At 39.7% G+C, this 20,077-nt stretch overlaps 1 protein-coding gene across 1 annotated transcript in view; it reads left to right on the forward strand.

Moving 5' to 3' along the window:
- Positions 1-20,077, forward strand: part of ARHGEF28 (Rho guanine nucleotide exchange factor 28) — a 110,915-nt gene that overhangs the window by 24,619 nt on the left and 66,219 nt on the right. Inside the window, exon 2 of the mRNA XM_054003863.1 lies at positions 9,817-9,877. The gene's annotated coding sequence lies outside the window, so the exon portion shown is untranslated. The remainder of the gene's footprint in view (positions 1-9,816; positions 9,878-20,077) is intronic.

Raw genomic sequence — 20,077 nt, forward strand, 5'->3', positions numbered from 1 at the left:
TTAGCATTACCTAATGAGGATGGAGCAACACCATTAGATTTGGCTTTACAGAATGGACACTCCAAACTTGTTGAGATCTTTATAAAGTGTGTATAATGGTGTGCCCTTTCCTATGAAAATGTCTTGTCATATAAGGGGTATGGGGAGTACTGTTGTTTATCTGGAGAGAGTTGCCTATTTTGTGCTGGTTTCTGCTGCTTTTTGCCAGTATTATCATTTTAAATGGTAAATTTGCATTTACAATTGAAGGAAGTTTATTACTTGTGTCCTTCATTGCATTTGAAATTAATTAATAGTCAATTAAATGATAGAGGATCAGCTGCACCATCAGGTACCTTTCTCAGCACTGTATCAGCTGAATCCTGACACACTAAAAAACAAGTAAAAACATTTCTTAAAAATATATATAAAGAAATATTTATATATGAACAGAACCATAGCACCTGACTTCTGCAAAACCTCAGCAGACTTTGTGACCCCTCTAAAGCTCAAGTTTGAACAAAAAAATAAGGGAGATTCAGCCACAAAGATAGTGATGCAGTTATGACTCTGTTTTGCCAGAGAGCTGCCACACTGATAAATGACTTAAAGGACAAGTGCTTTCTGGCACCTTTCAGCTGTCTGGAGCTCTGTCTGTCCAGTCCTGAGGAGCTGCATGGGGTGTCTAGGGTACCAAATGGTAAGCATCAGACACCTCTTCTTACTCTTGGCTTTTCTTTGCAAATAGAAATACGCAAGATTCGGGATATATTTTTATTTTGGTATGTGGTTCTTTCAGTTCTGGCTCCATGGAGCCTGTAGTTTATGTAAGACTTATCTGTCCTTCAGCTTAAAAAAATACAGCATGGGTACAGTACATTATGTTATGACTGTCTCATTTGTTTGTTATGTCCAAACAATACTGTATTCCCTTGAGATACTTTCTGTTTTTCACTCTTGTGGGATAACAAATCTGCTAGCTGCCAGTTGTGTCCTATTGCTATATATAGCAACATTGACAGGAAAAGGTACTATTGCTCATTTGCAGCAATAAGGAGAAATACGTATTGTCACAGCTTGTTCGTTCTGGCTTCTTTAAGTAGTAAGTAACTGTCTAGAGCTAAAATTGTTTTTTTCCAGTTGATAGCTAGAAGTAGCTCTGTGTTCTTCAGGCTGAAAAAAGTAATTGGTATGTTTTTGTTTGCCCAGCTGTGTTTTCAGTGGATGTTTCAGATTTTCTGACTCTGTTTTTTGCAGTGGGTGTGTTGGGGTCCTGACAGGTTGTGCTGAAGGCAAGCTAGAAGCTCACTGTGGCAGTGCTTTCATTCTTCCTGTGCAGAGAGCATCTTCTCTGGCTAAAAGAGTGTGTAATTTCAGCTTCCAGGGCAGTCAGTCGCTTGACATTTCAGGAGCGGCGATCAGCAAGGGTTCCTGCATGCAGTTTGTTCATTCATCTGGAACTGTGGCGCTGACATTCAGTCACACTGCGCAGCACTTGCTGGAGTCAGACATTAAGCTCTTCAGAAAATATTTCTGGGAAAGACCTCTTCTTTACCAAGTACCACAGACTTTTTTCATGATTTCCAGCTGTAGACTTTTCAGGCTGGATTTGTTTTCATTGAATAGCCTTTTAATTTAAGCTGCCGTGTCACTGATCACCAGTATAATTTTGTGATCACTGTTGTGGGTTTCTCCTTTGTGTAGGTGTGGTACATTGTTATGTCTGAAGCTGGAGCATAAGAGGTGTTGAGAACTTTGTAAAAGCCTCTTTTGCCTCCCAGGTTGTTTTTTAATCATATTGGACTCTAAAGGGAGTATCTTTCCCTGAAATCTCTGTGTCTTCAATTGCATTTCCATTGTATTCATGTTTGTATTTTGAAATATTTAATTTAGTTCCATTCTTCCGGTAGTGTAATGCCTGGGAGCCTTTATCAAGAGCCAACCCTGGTCTATTATTTACAACAGAAATACAGAGTACAGACTTTTCCTACAGTGTTTAGTTTAGTTTTTCTTATTTAATGTAAAATGTCTGAAGCACCGTTGTCATATCCTTCAGGACATCTCTTGATTCAAGAAAATAAGAGAATGCTTGAACGTATGAATTCTTTAATAGCAATGCAGATGCTTACCTGTATTTTTAGATTAAGACTATACAACATACATAAAACTAGTGAGCTAAAAATACACTAAAAGTTGGCTTTTTTTCTGGTGTTGAAATTCAGCTTTTCTTTTCCATTCTTAGCTTTGGGTTTCCTCATTTGTACACTGATTTTCCTTTTATTACCTTTATTTCATACTGCATTTTTTTAAACTTAGAAAATTATTTATATGTTATGTTTAATATAGAAACTTAAGGTGCAGCATAGTGTATAGTCTTTATGTATAATCTTATGTAACTACATTCTTGAGATTCTGATTTGTTTCAAGACAAAAAAGTTACTCTCTGTAGCCTGCAGAATCCCTGCAATTTGTGTGTGGCTTTTCCATTAACAATAATGAACTCAAAAGGAAAACCAAAACTACAATCAAGAATGCATTGTTATTTATATGATTGCCTTTTTCTTGCACTCACAAAGTCATTGTTTTTCATTCGGGCTTTGAAATGGAAAAAGAAAGTGTGGCATGTTAGGTATTTTGAAAGACAAAGACCCTGAAAAGCTAGAAAATTCTGCATTTGGTATTTTCAGGAAGAAGCCTACTGCCCTGGATTGCCCTGCCCTTTTGCCATTCTTCTAGTTGCAGCAGTCTAGGTTCTATTGTGGGGACCTTACTCCCCTCCTGCTTAGCATCAGTGCTGCAGCACTTTCAATCAAACAGGAATAGACCAGAATAATTGGGAAGATCACATGGTTAAGTTAATTTCTTATACGCAAGTTATTGTGTTGAGAATATGTATTATGTCCAAAAGGAAAGGTAAAATTAATTTTACTTCTGTTGCAAACAAGAATTTTGAGCTCTTCAGTTGTATTCAAAGCACTGAGAGGCAATTATAGATTTTTGGTAGGTATTAGAGATTTCACAGTACATGGTTTTTTTTAAATAGAGGTCGAGTTTACTGCTGTCCTGGAATATTCATTTACTCTACAGTAGACTAAGGCTGTATGTCTTGAGACTGTATAAATGACCACATTGCTACTTTATGCTTGAGTCAGAAAGCCATGAACTGAAGAAAGGGAGCTTTGTCTCAGTTATGGTGGCATGTAGTGTTGGATTTGTGTGAGATGATTGCCTCAGACAGCAGCACATCTATTCATGCAAGAAAAGCATTAATCTTTCCAAAGTATATTCTTCGCTCTCTGCTGTGTCGGTTCTTTCAATTCCTGTTCAATTCCTTAAAAGCTAAGGAAGTAATGGAAAAGTTAAAACAAGATGTCAGTAAGCTAAAGTCACTTGTATGGGAGCCATGCCTTTATTCAGCAGTTTAGAAAGTGGAAACCCTGTGGCCACTCTAGGCAACAGAGATGGGGGAGATAGTTGAAATTGCTGAAAAATAATGTGGAATTGCTTAAATTCTGTGTGACCTTCTTGGGGCAGAGATTGCTGTGTGGTAGGGGTGCCTGCCCGTGGGATGATGTGGTTGGTTCATTGTGCACCTCCAGTGGAGACCTAGATAGCAGGAGAGGGTGATCCATGAGTCTGTCTGAGCTGCTGCAGGCAGCACAGCCAGTGCAGGGCAGAGGTCCTCTGTGAGAGGAAGGGAGATCTGGGGACTGATGGGCACAGTTGAAATGTGTAGGGTAATGAAAGAAACCAGAAAGGGCAAGCCAGGATAATAATCCAAAATGACTAAGATAGTTTATGATCATCTAAGTATTTTTTTTTGCCTGGTGATGTACAGATTTAATAGTTCCCCAACTTTCTTTTGACTTTTTCTGCCTGACAGGTGTTCAAGTGGGAAACTGCCTAGCACAGCAAGAGATGAGCAGAGAAAAATGCAACTTGCCCCACTGAGGTGGGGCTTCATGGCTTTTGAATGAGTTTGGCTGGAATATTCAGCCCAGGGTCATCCCTGGCTTTTTCTTTTGTGTTCAGGTTACCATGTCTTGTCTCTGTTTGCAGCTCTTGGTAGTTGGCAAATACGCAGGCAGTCTACTAGAGGGAAAGACTAGAAGCAAGCAGAATAGTAGATGAAAGGACAAAAAAGAATCAATTCTTTCTTCCTCTCACTTTGTTTTTAATTTCTGAGAGTAATTTCTAAAATAGGAGACTGTGTCCCAGCCCCCTCTTCCTTTTGAGCAGGAGTGATGTAGCTGGTGTGTATCTGAGTGAGGGAGCAGCCTGGCCAGGGGCTACAGACATGGGGAGGGGAGTGTCGCCCGGCTTCCAGACTGCGTCTATCATGTAGTTAGCGTTTAGTCCTAGTTTATTCTCTTTGTATTACTTATCCATCAAAATTGCTTGCTTTACAGGGATGCTTTTAATGTAAACTAGAATTCTGAATAGAGCTGTTGCACAAAGCTGTTGTGCTGCTTTTCTCATAGAGAAGAAGGTTGTAAGCAGTGAAGTGCAAATTGTAAATCTGTTCCTTTAGAACTTTCATGTATTGTAAGCAAGAGGTGATTTCTCTCTGTAGTTAAAAATATTTTATTGGTTTTCCTCTTGAGGGATTGCTGTCAGTTTCCTCTGGAAGGTAGCCTATAAAATATTCCTTGTGGAATTTCTCTCAGTCATTTAGTATTGCTCATAACATAAGTGTTCATCAGTCTTCTATATTGTTCTTGAGTTTTCAGATAAATGTCATGGGCATCAAATACAGTTACTGTAATTTTGATTTTTTTAATAGAGTATTAATTCAAATGAAGCTGAGACAGTGGAAGGTCCAAAAATACCCTGCAGTACAGCACGCTCTGTAGAAGTTACAATGTTTTTATTCCATAATGTGGCAATCTTTCAAAGCTCTAGAAAGTTGGCACAGATTATTTATTCAGAAAGATCATGTTTCGTATGGTTTTAGAGACCTGTTAGTAGAGAACAGTGGTATAGGTAAGTCATACATTAAATGAGTTTTGTAAATCATTATAGTGCCTACAGAGCATCGGTTTTCCAATGTTAGACTGAAACTGTTCACAAAATATTATTACGTTTATAGTGACTGGAAAAGCCTTAACTGATTCCATTTTAAGGGCTAGAAAGATGTCAGGTGGTTCCAGGAGAGGGCAGTGTTTAACTGAATGAACTCTCCTGCAAATTCCAGTAAAGCCTAATGTTAATAAAGGTAGGAGCAGAGTAATGATTTGTATGGATAGTTCTGGGATCCAGCCTAAACTTCTTAATGCGGCAAAATCCTCATTTGTTTCCATTAGCTGTTCACTATTTTGGTGAGCAGTTTACCTCTGCAAGGATTGTGGGACTGGGCTTGCGGGTGAGAATGCTCTTTCATTACCAAAATACCCCCCTGTGTACCTCAGACTGAGCATGTCTTAGAGCTGGAGAGAAAATCACAAAAAAGTATCATTCTTCAGCATCAGAAGTATGAGACTTGGGGACTTTTTTTATCTGATTCTTAGGAATTAATTAGAAGTTTTTATTGGTTGTTCATTTGTTTATGTGGCTGGCATTGTATGTTTGGATAAAGCAACAAGCTGAAAATTTAGAGCTCTGTGAGAGGCTCGGTCTTGCTCTTCAGTATCTGCTAGAGACAACCTTACTTGAGGGCAGCAGAAATCTGAGCACCTGCATGAACTGCTGACAGGATCAGGACCAGGACCTGGTGCAGAGAAAGGATGGGGACTAGTTTGAGGGACATCAGCTAGTAACTTCAAGTGAATGGGTGAAATAGGGACACAGTCATGAATTTAAATGTGTATGCTGCCATTACTAGTGCTGAAGAAATAGGTTTATACCCAGCTTTTCTGTCCATCTTCAGGCAACAAGTATTCTGCCATTAGGAGTTAAATTTGCAGAGAAATAAGCAGTTGTTAGCAGTTTCAAGCTACATATCTGTAATTGTAAGTACAAGTGAGAATTTATTATATGGGTTTTGTGAATGACCTTGGTGATAAAGTGTGAAAATGCATTTACTCTGGGGGTTCACCAGAGTACTGTACTCTGATCAGGGTGGCCTTTATGCTGCTCCTTGGGGATATAAAGTGAATGGCTTTCACTGGCAGCATGATATGTGGCAGTCACTTGGCCAGTGTGACTTGTAGGTGATGATTACTTTCATATTTTTCACAAAAAAGCAGCTTAACTTCGTCTGACTTGCACAAGCAGAATGCAAACATCAATGGGTATTCACAGCCCAGAGAGAGAGAGAGCATGAGAATCTCTGGTTCAGAACATCTGCTCTCATTTTGGACTCTGATAAGCAGCAGAGATATTTGGCATAGGCAGACCTCGCTATATGTGTTTTCAATGGAAGCTGTATACTTTTGTGCCTTCATGCATCAGAGTTACTTTGCATATTAAAAAAAAAAAAAATCATTTCAACACCTGGAAAAGCATGTGTTCTGGTTTGAAAGTAAAACCAGTGAGAGACTCCAAGTCAGAAATACAATTTATTGGGAAAAGGGAAAAGAAACAAAATACATGCAATAATACAAAAGGAAAACTGCTGACAAAGTCAGAATACACCTTGACACCCCTTTGGTCAGTGTGTTGGTAGTAGTCCAAACTGGAGTGGCTGCAGTCCTCCTAGAGTGGCAGATGTGGTTCTGTTGGACCAGTGGTCCTGTAGAAAAGGTGTAGTTGGTCCAGTGGGAAACCCCAGCTGTGTCTTCTTGGGAACCTGTGGGAAGGCTACCTCTCTGTCCAAAACCTCAGAATATATCTAGGTGGGGATGCTTAACTCCTCCCCCCTGGGCAGAGCATCTCACAATGGGCTGATGTCATTCTGAGTCATGCGGTGGGTCCTAGAACATAAGCCAATTGCTGCTACAGTATATATTGTCTAGAGAAAATGGCTTTTTATTTCTGATAATTGTGGAACTGAATAATAATAATGCCAAGTGCATGTCAATACTGAAAAAAAATCTTCTCATGGAAGAGAAGATTGTGCACTTACAGTTACAGAAGAAATAGTATGTTCCTACTAGCTGAATGGTGGTGTCTGGAATCTTTAGTTTGACAGCACCAGGGTTTTTGTGCTCTGTGGTTGTGCTGTATTAGAGTGCAAGGGGAGATATATACATGAGTGCTGCAGGATTTAATTAAGGAGAGTGGATTAATTTAAAATGAATGACTGTGGTACTGATCAACAGTCAGTCCTAACTCCTGCCAATGTCCAGGGGCCCTGCTGAAGTCATTGCAATGGGCACATAACTGCATGCCAGAATTTCATGTCCAAGAGACCTGCCTGTCAGATTATGTGATTTAGGTAACAGGCAGCTGTCTTTAAATTGTTTTGTCCCCAAGATGCATTGATAAAACTTTTTTTTTAGACCTTGAGTGTATACTTTGTTCAAAGCCAGTAAAAGTCCCCATACTCCACATACCTGAAGGCACCCTATACTGCCTGCTGAAGCATACTTAGTTTAACTGTTTCCTGGAGCTGGAGAAATAAAGAGGGTATCTGAGAACACATATGAACCTAGAATTGAAAGATTCAGTATAAAATGAAGCATATTTATTTACCATGATGACTCTGTCTATATAATTTCAGTTTAATTTTATTTTAAAATATGTTTACTAAACAATAATGTTCCTGGAAGCATGAATGATGCTTGTGTTTATTTACATACCTGCATCCAAGTTACTCTTCTTTGCTGTTTCACAGTAGTCCTTCAGGCTGCATTTGGGCAGAACTTGAATAGTGTGGGAGGTAGTTTTTTTGGTGGTTTTTTTTGGTATTGCTGTGTCCTTCTCCACATCTCTTGGAAGAAAATATAAACCAAAACCCAAACAAACAAAAAAAGGAGCAACAGTGAAGTGAAGATTTTTTTTATTTCTTGGGTCAAAAATGCAAAGTCTAATTTTAGAAAATGCATGACATCCTTGCAGAAGAAAAGCGGAGTTCAGCTGCTCTGTGGCATTGGTGTGAGGCACAGTCCTTGAGCTGTTGATTTTCTGAGTGTGTGGGGGTTAATCAGCCCAAACATAACTGTGACAACAACACAGCACTTGTGCATCCAGCTTGCATGCTGCCCACAGGATCACTGCTGCGGGGAGATTCATGGGCTGCCCATGTCCATTGTTCTGCTTGCCTGCCTGCATCTTGTGTCTCTTTCCTATCTGAAAAAGGAGAGAAACCAGCAGCAAAAACCAAAGCAGACCCAGGCTGAATTTTCTTGTTATTAAAGACAGCAGTCTTTGCTCTTGCAGGTCCTGTGAGCTTGGCTTCTGATGAGTTGTCCCAGGATGATATGAAGGTACAGATTTTGCCTTTTACCAATAGCTAAGCTTTATTTCGGCTGAGAAGCAGAAACCTCTGCGTGCCTATCTGAGCTAAGAAATAAATTCTAGCCTGTCAGGCAACACTTCCTGCTATTTCTATGCTGCAGGAGTAGTTATGTGTGTAGATGATAATTATTTGAAAGAACCTGTTATGTAGTTGTGGGTTGGAATGCTGGGTTGCAGAAGCAAGCTCTGCTTTTGGACCAGAAAGCTCTTGTATTTATGGTGAAGCTTAGTGCCTTTAGGGAGCTTGAAGCTGCCAGTTTGGGGTCAGTACCAGACTTACATCTAACATAAGTTTCATCCTTGAGACAGCATGGTTCATTACATCTGAGGAGTTAGTCTCTGAGGGAGACCTTGTTGGTAACTGAGTCTTCAACAGGATGTAAATGGGAATAATGCTTGATGAAAAAAAATACTGCATGTTCCCATTGTCATCTACTTGGAGGTATCTAAACAGCTTTTGGGAGAGACCAAAATATGTGAGAAGTGCCATTACAACTGTATTTCTGTCAGTTGTATTTGATCTCTAGTCTTATATTCTGCTTTTTATTTGTATGTATTTGTTTACAAAACTGCAAAATCTTTGTCTTGGTATTTCTTAAACACCTTTAAAACAGGAGCGTGATTAGTACCTCAGTGGGTATGAAGCTAAAATAGTAATTTAGGTTGAGAGAAACAAAATCTGATCAAACCAGGTCAATCTGGTAAAAGTGATATCAATACCAAGTGACTACTGTTTGTTTTGGGTTCTTTTAATAACATTTGAATGTAGTGGAATATTGCTGAGCTGACACATTAGGTAATTTTTATAAATGTGGTGACTATTTAGGCTTTTTTTATTTGGTTGCTTGGGTTTTTTAAATTTTTATTGCCAGCTGTGAGGAAGATTGAGGAAGATTTGTTTGGAATTCACATGTTGGTGTTGTAATCTGTGACATCTCAGAATTAAATCTGCAGTATGCACACATTTTGGAGTCTATACTGAAAGTGTGTGTTGGAGCAGAGTGTTGCAGCTCATGATTCTTGCTGGGGGGAAAAGATTCTGGTCCCATACTGATTGTCTCTTGTTTTGATCTAGCAGAAAGGCTATAATGAATCTTTAATGAATTAACTGAACTGTGACATTTCTACAGGTGTGAACAGCTCAAGCATTAGAAATATTTCTAATCTTAGAAAATATTGCTGTTTTCTCCATAGCACTGTATATTGGCTTGTCAGAGCACAATTAAACTTTGTAAGAGGCTGAAAATCGAAATATGTATGGGAAGTAAGATATGATTTGGTCTCTTTTTTGATTATGGTTAGGATTTGAGTCCTTAGGGTTCATTTGCATATGAAAGTAGCATGCCATCTCAATTGCATTTATGAGAATGGCTAAAATGAAGTGGCTGCTGCTTGATAATGTTTGAACTGAATTCTGAAAGCCTATAGCATAGTTTGCAACTAAGCATAAATACAGTCCAGTGTTTATCTTCAGAAATAGCTCATTTTTTTTGTTTCTAGCTTTTGGGAAACTCTGGCATTCCTTCTAAAGAAAATGAAGATTGTGTCTTGTAGGCCATAGGTAAGAAAGAATTAAAAATTTTTACCTCCCAAAAGCTGCTGATAGGTAATGTCATGTCAGTTACACACAAGAGAGTTTCTTTAAAAGAGGTGAAGGTAATTGACATTGCAGAGTTAACCTGCTGAAAGATCAGCCAGTTGTGTATCTATGTCGAAGAGGGAACCTCTTTTGTCTCTAGCATACATAGATGGTGTATCCAATAGTATCCAGTGATATCAGGACTTTTCAGTAATGTGTTAGGTGTTGTAGGAACAACCACCCTGAAAATAATATCTGATAGAGCAAACATATGTAACTGAAGCCATATATGTGACTGAAGGTGAAATGAAGTCTATAGAAATGTTTAAATGACACAGTGAGTTGTGGGCCTGGTAGGATAATATAGCCAACTATGCTAGACAGCACATTTAGAGACTGAAACTCCACTGGAAAGGTGTTTTCAAGCACTGTGGAAAGCTACAAGAGCAATATGCAAACATGGGCTTGTGAAAAGCACAGCAAGTTGGAAAATACAATGTGTAACTAAACTGTGCAAGTGGGAGCTGCTGTGCTGGGCAGAGACTGCCAATCTGACATCACTGGCCTGTGGTCCAGTGCTGAGCTCAGAAAGAGCAGCCCAAATGGAGGCATTCTGTGTGCAGATTTTGGTGCTGCAAAGTGAAGATTCATTTTGTGTGTGCAGAAAGGAAGGGGACAGATGTGCATGCATAGAGGGGATATATGTTAGAGGGAAATGAGCTGACATAAACTCAGAGACAGTCCTAAGATAAGAAGCTGGCAGATTATTTTATTGCCTCTCAGTAAATCACATCTAGTTCTTTATTGTTTTAGTTACTGTTATGCCAAATACCTGTACTTCAACTATTTGATGATGATTTTCTCACTGTCCCATAGAGGGAATATGAGAGCACCATAAGGGAATTGGGACTAGTAGCAAACATCCTAATAATCACAGTCATTCTAACTGTAGTGGTACTGTAGTAGGACACCGTACCACTCTTTGCCTTGCTCAAAAATGCAAGGTATGTGGGATGTTAGTGCCCATGTGTTCAAATCTGTTTTGTCAAGCAAGACGAAAGTATTGGACTGTATCTCAGTGTAGGAGTGTGTGGAGCCACTGGAGAGTGATTATGGTTTGTTAATATGAAAGCCACATTTGCTCTGGTCTTTGTTCCAGTTATACCATTTGGACAGAACATAAAATAATTTAGAAGCTGACAAAGTAGAAGTTCTCTACCCTAAAATGATAGCTGATATTTCTTTTTCTTACTCCTGAAATGCTTTTTCCTTCTAAGGCATCATTTGCACAGAATTGCTTGTGACAGCTGAAACAGAAGCCAGGCCCTCTGGCTTCAGACGTGCTCATTCTCTGATTCTTGGTTAGGCAGATGCATTAGATCCTGAGTCCTCTTGGAGGAACAAGCAAGTGACTTTGGCCATGGTTCATACTATTAGGAGTGGTAGTGCAGATTTGTACAGGAGCTAAGAGTGTAAAAAGAGTGGTGAATTTGCATATGATTTGGACAAGTTTTAGGTGCTTAAAATTTGATTTAAATAAATTTTCTTAGGCATATTCTTTGCATATAAAGTAAAATTATTATGTGTAGATATACATATATGTGTTCATACATGTATGTATGTGAAGTGTGACCTGAGCACAGGATCATCTTGTATTAAACAAAAAAAACAAAACAAAACAAAACAAAAAAAAAAAAGAAAAAAAAACCACCAAAAAAACCCAAAAAAACAACAAAAAAAAAACTTCCTTCTTGTAACACCTATATGAGAAAGAACCAACCCTCTGTTGCCCTTCTTAATTACTTTAGACTTGTTTCTGGAAAAACTGCAATGAAATAATTTCTACTCATTTCAGAAGTTTCTTTAACTGAGAGTTTGACTGCCCTATGTAAGGACAGGGGCATGGACTCACTGCTGGCCACACTGTGGGCTGTCCTTGCCCATCTCTGGGTTGTGCACTCAAGTTGGCCGAAGCACTCATCCCATAGACATCACTGGGATTTTGGCATTGACTTCAGCAGTGCCTGAAAGGCTTCCTGTGAGCTCTCTGTATGAGATCTGATGGGGCTGAATTGCAGGCTAGGGAATGAGTGGGCTGTTGGGTGTGCAATAAAAAGTGGAAGTGGGGAGGGATGAAGAAGGATGGAAATAGACTTTGGTGACAGCCAGAAATTTTTAAGTTTACCGAAGCTGTATTTACTAGTTTATTTCAATGTAAAAATCAGCATATGTTCTAACCTGACTCATTTAACCATATTGCTAAATATCATGGTTTTCTTACTGTGAACTGTTTTAAAATATTCTAAAAAAGAAAAAAGTTTGCTTGTCAGTGCTGTTAAATTACAGTGGTTTTGGCAGGAAAAGCACACAGTGGAGGATAAGAAGAGAAATTCAAACAGTTGTCAGTGGAGGAGAGGGAAACAGCTAAAGGGGATTGAATGAAAAAGAATAATTAGAAACAAGCAAACTCTGGAATCTCACTAGTAGCTGGATGTACAAATCAAAGAGTACTTGTGAGAGTGAGAATGCGAGTGCTCTTTGAATGGGGGTACAAAGTCCCCCATGTCTGTTTCTCACTTCTTTTCCTATGTGATTCTTGCTTTAGAAATCTCCACAAAAAAATCAATGTTGTCATTGAATGGTTTTCATTGGAAGGAACCTTTGAAGTAGCAGTGGCTACTGGAAGGGCTCTCTGATACTTACCTCTTCGAGCCAGGTCTCATAAGCTCTCAGGGATAAGTACCACACCCAAGATAGCTCAGCTACCTCAGATGGCATAAAAGTAGCAGGATGGCTTCTGTGACAGTGTTGGAAACAGAAAAGTTTTAATAAAAGGCAAAATAACAAAGCTCTTTACAGAGAAAAACTGAGAAAGGGCAAGAGGTTCTTGCTCCTGCTAAAACACTTCACAGAAGCGATTACTTCTTTTGTTCACTTCTTTTTCTAGTGAATTGCTTAGGCGGGACTTTTTGGCTTCTGTCCAATTGTCTATCCTTAAGTTTGAGGTGAAGTCCCCAAGGTCCTATGAGGTGTCTTTTAACCAAATTGAGGAGAAAAGCTTCTGGGCTTTTTTCCTTTTTAAGGAGACAAAAGGTAATTGTTCACTCCGTCAACAGGGGGCACATTCCTACATCTCTCCTGTTCCTGCTGTTTTTGTTCTTCCTCAGACATCCCTTTCAAGCATGTTGATCATTATGGCTCTTTCTCACCAAAGTCTATTTCCATCCTTCTTCATCCCTCCCCACTTCCACTTTTTATTGCACACCCAACAGCCCATTCATTCCCTAGCCTGCAATTCAGCCCCATCAGATCTCATACAGAGAGCTCACAGGAAGCCTTTCAGGCACTGCTGAGGTCAATGCCAAAATCCCAGTGATGTCTATGGGATGAGTGCTTCGGCCAACTTGAGTGCACAACCCAGAGATGGGCAAGGACAGCCCACAGTGTGGCCAGCAGTGAGTCCATGCCCCAGTCCTTACAAAGTTTGGGAAGTGCCTTTGCAGAAGTGCTTTCAGCATTTGATAGGATGCTAAAAGGGCACCACTCTCCTTGCTCCCTGTTTTCTTCATCTTTGGATTGGGACCTGGCTACCTTAGGTACCAGGTCTAGTATTGAGTCTTGTAGTTTGGTTTTGAGAATTGTAGTTCAGATTTTTTGTGTTAAATGTTTCTCATCCTCCAGGATCTCTGAAAAGCCTCAGGGATATCAATCCAGGGAGTGTGATGGGCCAATAAGAAGCCAAGAAGATGATGAGTTTTGGATTTGCACTATTTAAGAACGGAGAAGTAGGAGAAGGGCACAACAAGATGCTAGACCATGCTTAACAGGAGGCTGTAAGGAGACACTCCAGCGCTAGTGATACCTGCTGGTGTTCTTTCCCCTCTTTCTGTCTCCTTTGGAAATTGTTAGAGATCTGGTTTATGTTTACAAAAGAAAAAACTGCTAAATAAAACCCAAAACCAACCAACCAAACCTCCCCCACCCATGCATTCTTTTTCTTTTTTTTTTATTTAAGGTAAATGTGCTGGAAATATTGAGAGAAAATCAATATCTGTTGTGAAGAATGAATAAAAGAAATAAATGGAAAGCAACAAAAAAAAAAAAAAAAAAAAAAAAAAAAAAAAAAAAAAAAAAAAAAAGTATTTTCCCGCTTTCAATATTATGCATGTGTTTTATTGCCAGGCATTGTCATCCTCAGAATCCGCAGCCCTGTACATTTTGGGAAAAGTCTAGGAGGTGACAGCTGTATGCTGTTACTGCTGGGCATGTAACAGTGTGAGCAGGGCATGGGTTTTTGCACATTTATAGTTCCTTTCTGTTCTTCATAGCTGGGTGGGAAAGATAATGTTCACAGGGCCATTTATAAAGCTGCAAAATTTTCTATTTTCCATTAAGAAAAGAGAACCAAACGCCCAGTTTTTCTTCCAAGGAACTACAGCTTTCCTCCCCCCCCAAACTTCAGGAAGGGATGATGATGATAATTTTTCAAAATAATTTCCATGATCTCCTCCTTATATTACCAGCAACCTAGTGGTGTCTGTCTCTTTTATTCTGTTTGCTCTGCCAGTGATGAAAAACTCCTGGAAGCCAAGTTTTGCCAGAGATAAAATTACTGATGCCAAATTTTTTGGCAGTTCACTGTGTGACTAGGTATCTACAAAGTATTTTTAGTAGAGTCTGCCCTTTGATTTTCATGATTCCACAGAAATCCCCATTTAACTACAGATCAGTTTAAGGAACAGAACATAATTGCCTTAATGATCTTTTCAATATACCAGTAGACCTATACTGAAATATGCAGAAAAATCTGCTTTCAGTGTTGCTGTTTTGTTCTTTTCTTTGATTAGATTTCCTCACCGTGCTGGGTAAGACTTAAAAGTGGTAATTTTTTTTCTTTCAAGATAGAAAAAAGCAGATAGAAAAACTCCTGCTGTCTGGAATTCTACCTTTGTGCAGTTTTTGTATTTTATGTACTTACTGTGCTCATATATTTTGTTCTTTTTTTTTTTTTTTTTCCCTTCTGGGATTTTTGGGGCAGAATGTTTGCATTTGGAACTGTTTGAAGTCAAATGTGCCTGTTTTGACATTGGAACGATAGGAAATAATTTTATGGCTACTGATAAGTAAGAGTGAAAGTTAGTGTGTTAAGTGTTGCCTATTTGAGACAGTTACAGGAATCCTCTGATTCAGGCTGTGCAGATCTTTTCTGTTTGTGGTCGTTTTTATATTCTTTTGGCAGCTTTCCATCCTATCTTTGCTTTATCTTTGCTTTGAGAGGGGTGGAGTGATCCAGAATAGCATTTCTAGTCCAGGACCTGCTTCAGTTTCTCTCCTTAACAGATATCTAACAAGACTTTGGGCATATCACTTATCTTTTCTCTGCAACTCATTTTTTTCCTGAAAGAAAGGACTGTAGAGAGCATGGTAATAAAGAGGCACTACAGTACTTGGATGATTTGAGATACGCAAATACTCAGACTGGTTGTGCCAAAGAAGTTCAGTTTGTGGTAAAGGAAGATTTAAACCCCTAGATTTTAGTCTAAAGGTAAATGATTTGAAAGTTGCAGCGAGAAACAACAACTGGAGAAAATTGCACAGTTACCACTGCAGCTAATGATGGTGACAATTGCAGTCTGGGATTTTGGGCTGAAGCTTGGACATCTTTGTGCTGCTTCTTCCACTTCGCAGAATCTTTGCATAGCTCCTTGCACTAGAGACGTACCTTGGGGTTGGTCTGTCACAATACTGCCAGCAACAACCTTTAAACAACATTTAAACATGACAATAACTTATTTCAGTAGACAAAAATATTCACATTTGTTTGGAGTGTCTATAAAAATGCAGTATTGAAAACTGCAGGATACTTAAGAGCTGCAGAAGATGCAGGAAGTCACATTTTCCTGGGAAAATGTTCCATTTATGCTTAATAAATGATAAATAATAAAATGTTTAATTAAAAAGCTAGGGAGAAATCTGGAAGAAGCAGCATTAGGCATTGAAAGAAGCTTGTTCTTGTTGCTTGGAGTTTCCTCCACTCTTGATCTTCTAAGGCATTATAATTCAAGTTAACCTCAAAAAGAAGAAAGAAAGAAAGAAAGAAAAATCAACAAGCTACAAACATATGGTTTCTGGCTTCCCAGAACTTGTTTTATTCCTCTGCCTAAAATCCCAAACAAATTTGCTCGACAAAATAACCCTCCATAAAGGCGCTGTTTAAAAATTGATGTTTAAATTACCTTTTTTTTGGTCAGTCTTCTGCCCAGTTACTTTTCATGCTAACATAAATGAGCAATCTGGGATGTATCTAATGTCAAGTTACTCTGTGAATGTGAAATATAACCCAAAAATATATTGTGAATTAAACAGTTGTAGTCTTGAGAGTCCACACAAGAAAACATTTCTCAGCTCTCTTCCTCCTCAAGAGACAGCCTTCCTTTGAAGCCTTCCCTGAAACATAGAAAATTGGATTTTTAGTGAGGTGGGTCTTTGGTGAACTTTTTGGCATCACAGTCTGCCAGTGTGAGTGTAGACTCAGTAACCAAGTCATTGGCACAACTTCAGTAGAAGCGAGGTCCAAGTCAAACTTTGGTTTACTTTCACATGAGGCAATACGCATGCTCCCTGTTCCTGCTCTCACAGGCCTCCACAGAGCTGAAACAAGGAAGGCTAATCCCTTAGTCCTCGTGCTTTTGCAAATAATATCTTATTTTCATCGGGGAGCTTTTCATCAGGATACTGAACAAAAAAGTGATGGGCTTTCCACCCACATTTGTTCTGTGTTTCCCAGCTAGTCTTTTGATCTGAATAGATACTGGACAAGGAGATAATTTAGACAAATTATCTCTATATGTGTTTTGCTTACTGGTTGTTTCAAGAGTCAGGGCATACTGACCGCGGCCATGTGAAAGTAATATTAATGAGCTTCTTATCCTAAACTGATCTTGCTTGCTACCCTAGAGTGATCTTGGTGTTTTATAAAAAGGAAAAAAAAAAGTAAATACCTGCCATCAGTCATGAAGCAGACATCAGAAAGGTCTGGGCTGGAGGAATGCTGTGAAATCCTAACAGCGCATGAGTGAAGTGGGCAACATGGTGAGTTTGACACAAAACCCAAGGTGAGGCAGTGTGTGTGTCCATGGGCTCTTTGGGGTTACATTGAGTCAGTATTAGGCACAGGTCATGTTCTTGCCTAAGTTTTGTAAAAATATTGAGCCCTTCTCTATCCCAGTCTGGTCAGTGTTTTCCAAGGATCTTGGAGTCCTAGTACAGTTTGTGCAAAGCTGTTTCTTTTAAAATTGTGAAGGTACACTGATTTTTAGTTTATCAGCGAAACAAGCCTGAAGTACCACTGCTTACAAACAGCTGCTTTTCAAAAGAGGTACCTATGGCTAAGACCTCTTTGTAGGCGAATGCATCATTCATTGACTATCACAAACATCATATTTTTATAATTTGTAACAGTGTTATTCTTGTTATAGGTTATTCTTGTTCTAAGTGTAGGTGTCACCCTGCTTTCAAAGAAAGCATTAGAAAAGCACCCTTAACAATTAATTTAGTAATTCACATTACAATTAGAAATGTATCTGCTGGGGAATAGTAAGAAAGTCAATAGAAATTTAGATAGCATGGTCTTCCCTCAGTCTGGATGATTTGCTGCAACACAGTGATTCCATATGCCTTGTCTGGGAATGATAAGAAGAACCATTTGGAAGTAAATGCAATTAAGCATGAAAACTCTTGGACTGGCAGTCGAGCTTAAAGCAATCCAGAAAGCAGTGCACACAAATTGCCTCTGCTTTTCCCGCAGCCTGCCATGATTGCTGAGTGTTTTAGTAAACTTGCTGTATGTCTTAAAAGAGTGCTTTTGGAGATGGATAGGGTGCTCTGCTGCTCTCAATAGAGTGTCTGTGAAGGCAGCAGCTGTTCTGTGGTCCTTTCCAGGCTAGTGTCCAAAAATTGCACAAATAGGTAAATGAAAAACTGACCCAAATTTCTAGTACTGTATGGTTATCTTCTATTTTTCATTATTATTTCTGTTATCTGTCTACAAAGATCTACAGAAGATCTATTTGGTACAGTGAGAGAAGTCCCAAATGTGGGTGAGTTCAGCTGTTTGAATGGAAGAGTGAAGAACAGAGCATGAGGGGGACATGAGAGCAGGAGGTTTGTGGGCTGGTGGTCAGGGCCATTTAATCTCATGTCAGAATGCTTTGAAACCTAAGTTACCCAGGCCTGTGCTTTTCTGGGAGTGCAAATTCTGCTGCTTTAAACTTGTAGTGGGAGGAAGAGGCTCTGTGATGCTGAATGGTTATGATCCTCCACCCTCTTGAAACCTGTGGCTTCATCAGGGTTGAAAGCATGGAAAACAGGCATATTCCTCATTAATGTGTATAAATTATGAAAGGGTAGGTGTCAAGAGGATGGATCAGGCTCTTCTTAATGGTGACAGGCAATAGGACAAGAGGCTGTGGGCAGAAACGGATGCACAGGAAGTTCTACCTGAATTTGAGGAAGGACTTCACTGTATGGGTGACTGTACAATGTAACAGATTGCCCAGAGGGTGTGGAGTCTCCCTTGCTGCAGATACTCAAGAACCATATGTGCTCAATCCTGTGCCATGTGCTCTGGAATGATTCTGCCTGAGCAGTGGGATTGGACCAGGTGACCATTGTGGTCCCTCCCAACCTGACCCATCCTGGGGTTCTGTGATTGTGTTTGCAAGGAAAGCATGCAGTGCAAGAAACTCTGCGTTCTTCCTTCCCCTGCCCTTCCCAGCTCTGATCCCCTCTGAGTGATGATGCAGTGTGGGTGGGTTGCCACAGGGTGCTGGAGAGGGAGATGGAATCCATCAAATATTGCCATAACATTGGGTAGTGATGATGGACAGAGGCTGCCTGCCTGGACCATTTGAAATCCACTGCTGAACAATTTAAATCCCAAACTGCTGTGTTACTTGTGAGAGACTTCTGCTTGCAAAATAAGAAAATAATTGGCCAGTTCCTTAAACAAAATGCCTGAATCTCCCATCAGAAACTTAGCAATAAGGAGGATCATAAGAACAGGTAAAGGAGGTTATCAACTAAGATCTCAAGAATCTGGGCTTGGTCCTATGTTCTTTAGTGATTGGTTCATCAATGATTTGGGAAAGGGAGAGGGAGAGAATAGTGATGTGGCAAAGCTTTTCTAACTATTCCTGTATAGACTTCCATAAGAAAGACCCTGGTCTTTACTAGAGAAGAGAAATGGTAAAATGGCTTGTCACAGACAAGCCATCTTTCAAGACCTATGAGGACGTTGACAGCCACAGTCTGCATAGCCATTGCATCATTGTTGTGGGCAAATAAAGTGTTACAGTTGGAGGGTGCTTGGTGCCTGGCATCTAGTTGGTAATGTTTTCCTTTTAGTTGCCTTTAATTCATATTTGCTGAGTCTTTTTAAGTCTAATGTTGGGTAATGCAGATAGTTTGTGTAGGTACATTGTCTGATCCTCTCTGTGGGAAGATATGCTCTAATGAATAAGAACAATGGAGTGAAGAAGCTAGGGAAGCGTCATGTGCCTGTGGATCACAGAGACCAGTGGTGAAGATCACCTAACCCTTTCTACACCATTTTATCTTGTCAGATGCTTTGAAGTACTTTGGGAAAGGATTGCAGGCTCTGCTGGGCCTGGGACACAATCAAGCTGGGGAAATCAATTTAATTGCTGATACCAAGGGAGACTCTTCCCAGAGCAAAGTGAACAGGCAGAGCTTTTGACAGAGCTTTTGTTCAGGTAGCTCTCATTCTACCTGCGTCTGAAAGTGACCCTCTTCAACTCTGTTTGTGGTTGTTAACCGCATTTTCCATCCTGTATATGTCCCTTCTCCACCTGGGGAGGGGATGGTGGCTCAGGGTTGTTCCCTTCTGCTCTGCCTGAGAGAGAGAACTGCCAGCTGTGGTTTAGCAGTGTTTGGGAGAGGCAGCCCACTCGGTACCATAGTGCTGTTCACTGCACATGCAGGGAGGCAGCAGTGCTCTTGCATGGAGTCTGTGGATGTGGTGACATTCCTTTGCTTCCTTCTGTCTTGCCATGAACCACAGGAATGGTCTGACAATAGACAATACACTGTACTGTCTCTGAAAAACATTTAGATTTTTTGAACATATTTAGGTAAACATTGGTTGAAAAAATTTAAAGCATT

Source organism: Vidua macroura, chromosome Z, assembly GCF_024509145.1.
Source record: "Vidua macroura isolate BioBank_ID:100142 chromosome Z, ASM2450914v1, whole genome shotgun sequence".
Taxonomy (NCBI): domain Eukaryota; kingdom Metazoa; phylum Chordata; class Aves; order Passeriformes; family Viduidae; genus Vidua; species Vidua macroura.